Source organism: Palaemon carinicauda, chromosome 30 (genome assembly GCF_036898095.1).
Source record: "Palaemon carinicauda isolate YSFRI2023 chromosome 30, ASM3689809v2, whole genome shotgun sequence".
Classification (NCBI taxonomy): domain Eukaryota; kingdom Metazoa; phylum Arthropoda; class Malacostraca; order Decapoda; family Palaemonidae; genus Palaemon; species Palaemon carinicauda.
The window spans coordinates 69,481,539-69,489,682 of record NC_090754.1 but is presented as its reverse complement, the minus strand read 5'-3'; positions in this window follow the sequence as shown (position 1 = coordinate 69,489,682).

Here is an 8,144-nt window from a genome sequence, read left to right as displayed (position 1 = left end):
TTCCTTACATTTTTGGGGCTACTCTTTCATTTGAAAACCTTGCAATTCTAAAGAAAATGACGAAATAAATTCTCACTTACAGGAATGAACCCATGCTAGCCATATCATTACACATCCGTCTTTTGGACCACTACAGTAAATTCTCAAATATATCCTATTTGTCTTTGAAGCATAGGTACGGTCCTTTTTTAATGGCATTCCACTTGAATTTATCATATTTAATGCTCACTGTAAAAAAAAAAAAAAAAAAAAAAAAAAAAATCAATTATTCTACTCCTAATATACAATATTTTCCTAATTTAATTATATTTATAAAAGATGCCATATATATCGAACGACTAACCCATTCTGGATGAAAAATAACTTAGTTATTTTTAATTTTCACTTAGTGTAACTGAAGAATTGCATTATGCCCAGAAATACGCAAATTTATAGGAAATCGAAATAGTGAAATTTGTCAGATACCAATATGAAGATAATTTAATCTAAAATAAGGTTAACAGCAACAACAATAATAATCCTTCGATATTGGGAAGAACTGTATCAACAAAATTTAATTTATGCAAACTTGGTATATGAGTAAAACGTACAGGTACAAGTGAGGCACATGTGTATATATATATATATATATATATATATATATATATATATATATATATATATATATATATATATATAAACACTCAAAACATTAAATGATTCCTGTTACAGGCAGGGGCTCCCCCCCCCCCCAAAAAAAAGACTTTAATATCCGATTCCTAAAAAAAAAAAAAAAAAATCCACATAATTTCATTATCAATCCTAAACTCGGTCGAAAACTCAGAATACTTAAAAAAATCAAACTACCCTTAAAAAACTCCCTAAAAACACTAAATGTCTCAGCAAATCCTCAAATAAAAAAAAAACACACACAAACACTAACATTCTTAATGCAAGGATACTGTACAAGATGATATCTTCAAGGGCCTCGCCCTCTGTATCACTAGGTAGCATCGGGTCATCCTTCGGCTGCCACTCCTACGAGTTCACTTCAGGATGACAGAAGGTATGGTGCGGGGGGGGGGGGGGAAGAGAGAGAGAGAAAGAACCCTGGCAAGGGGGAGGGGTAAAAGAGGTAGATATGAGAATGAAGAAATGGTTCTCTTGTGATAATCTGCGTTGTTTCAAGGGATTATAAGAAAGTGTCTTATCCTTTTTCGTCCAGAGAGATTTTTCCTGATCGAGGTAACGATATGAACGGAAAATAATAATAATAACAATAATAATAATAATAATAATAATAATAATAATAATAATATTATTATTATTATCGTGGTAGGAGACCCTCTTTTAGGCAGGTTGAGTTAAAAGTAATGGCTGCATCGGCAGAGTTTATTTTCTTATCCAATTTTTCTATTTTCCGGATAATTCTCTTCTCTAGAGCGCTGCAATCAACCAGCAGACTTGAAAAATTCATCAGTCGGGTGAATGACAAAATCGGGAAGACTTTTCAAGTATATTCTCACAAAATACAAGTAAAACTTTTGGTACAAAATAGTAAAAACTACGACGCGTTTCGAGGATAAGTCCTTCCTCTTCTTCAGGTAGAGAATGAGGTGGATTATTATTATTATTATTATCATTTTTGAAAAAAAAAAAAACTTTTCTACGAAACAATATACATTGAAAACAGTTCAATTTAAGTTATAACTTCTTTAAGGTAGTACAGATGAATGTTGGAAATTTTAGTTTCATTGAGGATACTGAAAGCCAAAAGAGAAAACGTGTATACCAAAAATATACGTTTAAATGTTTTACACTTGAAGTAGGCAAAGGAACAGCAAACCTATATTCAGTATTCCAAAAGTAGGTGATGGAATCAAAATCTTTTTTTCTAACACACGCGCATATACATACATACATACATACACACACACACACACACACACACACACACACACATATATATATATATATATATATATATATATATATATATATATATACGTATATATCAGTTATCTGAAGACTTGTGCATCATTTATGAATATATATAAAAGTTGGGAAGTTAAAGATAATCAGTAATGATTGCTAAAATACCCAGCAAGAGATAAATAAAAACTATGAATTAAAGGTGTTTTCATGCAAAATAAAAAAAAGTCACCACAATAATAACAATGTCATTAACATTACATTTCGAAAATTCACTGAGAAGAAAATGCGCTAAGCAACTGAATAAAAAATCAATACATTTCATCCAAACATCGATTGAAAGTGCTTCCCAAGAAGAAAACCCTTAAGGATTAATTTTTGCCAAATTTAAGCAATTAAACCGAGAAACTACATAAAAAAAAAAAACATTAAGTAATACCTAAATACTGTTTAAATATAAGTCGAGTTTCTTGAACGTTTGAACATTTAAAAAAGATTGAAACAACAAGAACAGCAAAGAACTAAACTTCAACGTCTTCATTATAAACAACAATCAATCAGTAACGCTCACGCTAATCATAATAATCATTTAATATGAACAAACCTTTCAGGAAGCATAATTTTATTTTCCGTGCGCCCACGCACCCACGCCCAAGTGGCCCACCCAGAGGAGGGACAGGAGGCGAAGGATACCACTTCATACTTTAGCGAGGAGATGCGCTAAGTCGAGGGTGGCCCCGTATCTTAAGCCGTTTGATGTCGAGTTAATTCCTTAAGTCCATCATATCACTTACAAGGTTCTACTGGCTCAGGGAAGGTTGGGGGTAGAGGAGGGGGGGGGGAGGAAGGTTGAGAAATAGCTGTGCTGAGGATGAGGAGGGGGAGATTGGAGTGATTGTCCAAAGGATGGGGAAAGTAGAGGAGCGAGATGATAGGGCAAGAAAAAGAACGAAAGAGGCATAATATGGTTTACCGTATACATGAAAATATAAAAAATTAATGAAACAAAATAACTAAACAACAATACAAAGTACTTGAAGCGATAAAGCAAATGAGTAAATATAAGCAATAAGAAAAAGTAATCTAACGCTATTGGTATTTATAAAGAAAAAATGTAGAGGAAACAAATGGTTTAATACTAACCGAGTAATAATAGCTAATTTAGGTCAAGTAACAGGCAATAAAACGAAACATAGGAAGAAACGCAAAATAGCAATATATAGTAATAACCAAAACCCAACAAAATTAACAATGAAATAATGAAAGAAGAGAAAAGACACATACAAGTAATACAAAAACCATCCAAAGCAAACTGCAGAAGAAATTAAGTGAACTTAATTGAAGCCAAATTGAAAACAAATCTTAGAATATAATAAAAATACTAAATGCCTCGCTAAAAGAAAATAATATCTAATTTCCCCTTCTATATGATGAAAAACTTGCTCTTATGTCATGAATAGGTTTTTGAGTATTACAAAATCTATAAACTAGAAGCAAATTGTACGAAGTATTTATTGAAATAGCTAATTCTCAAATTTGCAACATCGATCTAAGAGGTATCATACAGAGCATTACTCATACAACTCAAACTACCCTTGAACTTGTCAAACTACCCTTGAACTTGTCAAACTACCCTTGAACTTGAAGTATTTCAATTCTAATCGTATGGAATTGAGAGCGAGATAAATATAACCGGCAAGTCTGAGCAAGAAAGGGGAAGGTGGGTCAAAATTTTTACAGAAGGTTAGACGTCCTGTTGAGGAGGGAAACTGTACGTGTGTGTATACTTACACACACACACACACACACACACACACACACACACACACACACATATATATATATATATATATATATACATATATATATATATATATATATATATATATATATATATATATATATATATATATATACACACATACATGTTAGTGTATATATATACATATTTATATATCTTTTGTATATTACATATATATATATATATATATATATATATATATATATATATATATATATATATATATACACACACACACACAAACACATGTTAGTGTCTGTGTGTATTTGTATATATATATACATATATATATATATATATATATATATATATATATATATAAATATATATATATATATATATATATATATATATATATATATATATATATATACATATATACATATATATATATATATATATATATATATATATATATATATATATATATATTCATATATTTATGAAATTCTACATGTTTAGAATATTAGGCCTTTTGAAATATGTGTATTTGTATACCTATATATAAAATTCTACATCTGCAGAATATTTAGCTGCTTTAAACTCTTCTGAAATAAAATAAAGCACAATTATCATGTTACATTACCTTCAGAATATATCCGCAACTTCAGTCTGGGACACTCACCTTCTGGAAAGACAGAAATACCATTATTAGAGGGAGACCAAACAAATGAGAGTAATTTTTCAATAGTTTTTCAGGGGCTCAAGACCCTTGTAGAGCTAAACATCCTATCACCATTGATGATGATTATTATTATCATTATTACTAGCTAAGTTACAGCCCTAGTTGGAAAAGCAAGATGTTAATAGCCCAAGGGCTCCAACAGGGAAAAATAACCAAATGAGAAAGGAAATAAGGAAATAAATAAACTATATAAGAAGTAATGAACAATTAAAATAAAATATTTTAAAAACGCTCACAATATCCAAACAGATATTTCATAAATAAACTACAAAAAGACTTACGTCAGCCTGTTCAACATAAAAACATTTGCCACAAGTTTGAACTTTGGAAGTCCTACTGATTGAACTACCCGATTAGGAAGATCATTCCACAACTTGGTCAAAGCTGGAATAAGTTAGCCAGTCACCAAATACATGGTTCTTGTACCAACCCATGCATAACAGAACAAACCATTTCCCCTTAGGAACTATTTCGATGTAAAAGAAATTAGATGCAAATGAGTCATACATTGCAATCAATACTTTCCAAAGGTCTCAGTGTGTTTCTTATAGGATCAAAACATCAATATAAAAAAGAACTTACGGCCATTTATATATATATATATATATATATATATATATATATATATATATATATATATATATATATACACACATATATATATATATAATATAATATATATATATACATATATATATACATATGTATATACAGTATATATATATATACACACACACATATATATATATACACACGTATATATATATATATATATATATATATATATATATATATATATATATATATATATATATGTATGTGTGTGTGTGTTAGCAGTGGGTGTGTGAGCGCGCACATTTGTTTACTATACACAAATCCACAATACTGAAAAATAATATCTCAGTAACAAACAATACAGAATTCGAGTTATTCCCTTATCTCGGCCTTCCGGGTCATTTATAAAACACCCTGATTCTGACGCCTTGCAAAGTATTACAAAAGATTACGCAGAGCCAAAGTTTTATTCTCACCAAAGATTTCCTTCCGATAGTGCCAACTATGGCACTGCCTGGCACTTTCCAATAAATCCTTGTTCGTTTTATAATAGCTGTTCCTCTGTTTCAGGGGATTGATTGACTCTGCTTCGGCCTCATAATCTGGTGGTAAAACTACCTTGGCTATAAAAACTGAGAGGGTTTGGTAGGATTAATTTTGGCAGGGGTGATAGCATTTCTTCCAGTTTTTCCATTTTTTTTTTTTTTCAGGTAAAAATTTATGTGCTATTTCGCAGTCATTGTTTTTTGTCAAAAGACAACTTAAAATATATATATATATATATATATATATATATATATATATATATATATATATATACATATATATATATATATATATATAAAATATATATATATACATATACAATATATATATATATATATATATATATATATATATATATATATATATATATATATATCCCTATATAAGAAAGAGCAAGTGTGTGGCCATGTGTGTATGTATATATATACATACATATATATATATATATATATATATATATATATATATAGATATATATATATATATATATATATATATATATATATATATATACATATATATATATATAATATATATATACATATACAATATATATATATCCCTATAAAAGAAAGAGCAAGTGTGTGGCTATGTGTGTATGTATATATATACATACATATATAAATATACACACACACACACACACACACATATATATATATATATATATATATATATATATATATATATATATATATATATATATATATATATATATATATATATATATATACATATCCTGTCACGCTAAGCAGTTGGCATTGCCAAGCGTATGATTACTCGGACTCTCTCTTTCCGTCTGGAAGGGGAATGAAGAGTAGTCATACCGTGGTCAGAGTGGGTACACGGAGAGGTACACTCAGAAACCAAATTCTACCAAAAATTGCCGAAAAACTGGGGTGGGAAGAGTTGAATCTGTGTGCAAATATATCTAAAAAAATTAGATGGGTCGTGTACACTATAGTCAATTTTTGTTAGTGAGGCAGATTTGCACCGACTCGCAGGGGTGCCCTTTTAGCTCGGAAATTTCCTAAAAGCTGACTGGTCGGAAGTATTTTTGTCCGAATACCATTATTGTTTTCAAATAATAACCAAGTAATGTGATCGAAACGTATTTACTAAACTAAATTTCTCCCTCTGATATAGGTTTTATCAATAAATAATGTTAACAAATAAATATATTATAAAGCATCGTGATGGTAAATCCAAATTTAATAACAGCACCCGCCGAAGTCAACGACAGGAGCTTGTTTTCGGATGCACGCTGCATAATTTTGTAACTTTTCACATATTTCAACGCAAATTGATATAAATTACACTAAGAATAAGTAAAAACATTTTATTATAAACTTTCTTTGAATACCAGAATCTACTAAAAACGTGGAATTGAAAAAACGAACTCATGGTGAAAATAGCGTTTCGGTTAAAGCAAAACTCGCGTAGAGTGGGTCCTATATACCTTGGGTAAAACGAACATTCTACTCTCAAACACCGAAAAGGGAATGGAAGGAGATTGTAACTCGGCGGTGAAATTATGAATTCGTTTAATTGTGATTTTATGCAACACTAATCACTATAGTGTGTGAAGAATGAAGACCAGAAATGCAATGAATCAGTAGTCAGAATGAAAATCTCTATGGCATCGCAGTCTATTTTAATTTACACGATCTCACTCGCGCATTTGTCGAGTTGATTTTTTTTTTACTCATTGTGACCCATTTCGGTTTTCAAAAGGTTCCTACGAAAATTACCTTTCATAGGTGGTCTTAACCCGTCCCACCCTCTCATTAAGCATTGAAATCGGGATTCTGGTGACGTAGTAAACTTGTCAAATACATAACATCTTTTAATGCATTAAAATTGAATAAATAGTCTCTCTTAAGGCATTATTCTGTTTACTTCGACTGTATATCTGTATATTGTATATTTTGTAACAAAAAAAAAAAAAAAAAAAAAAAAATCTTATTTACCTTATTGCATACATACGGTATGTATTACTTTAATATTATGTATGAATATTGAATTGATCACACAACAGGAATCCATGTATTTAAAAAAATCAATCATAACAATCTAGTAACTTTCAACTCTCTCTCTCTCTCTCTCTCTCTCTCTCTCTCTCTCTCTCTCTCTCTCTCTCATTCTCTCTCTCTCATAAAAAGTCGACACACTTATCCAAGGGCTATGATTTGGAATTTCCTTGGTTATGAACTGTCATATCCTACTAGTAATCTCTAAAGCTTGGGGTAAATTTTCAATTAATCAGCAGAAAATCCACACATTTTTTCTTCATTTCTGAATATATATATATATATATATATATATATATATATATATATATATATATATATATATATATATATACATATATATATGTATATATATATAAATATATATATATACACATATAATATAAACATATTTATATGTATATATACATATTTACACATATATGTAGTAGGTTGGCCAGGGCACCAGCCGCCCGTCGAGATACTACCACTAGTTATGGGGTCCTTTTACTGGCCAGACAGTACTACATAGGACCCTTCTCTCTAGTTACGGTTCTTTCCCTTTGCCTATGAAGACACCGGATAGTCTGGCCTATTCTTTACAGATTCTCCTCTGTCCTCATACACCTGACAACAC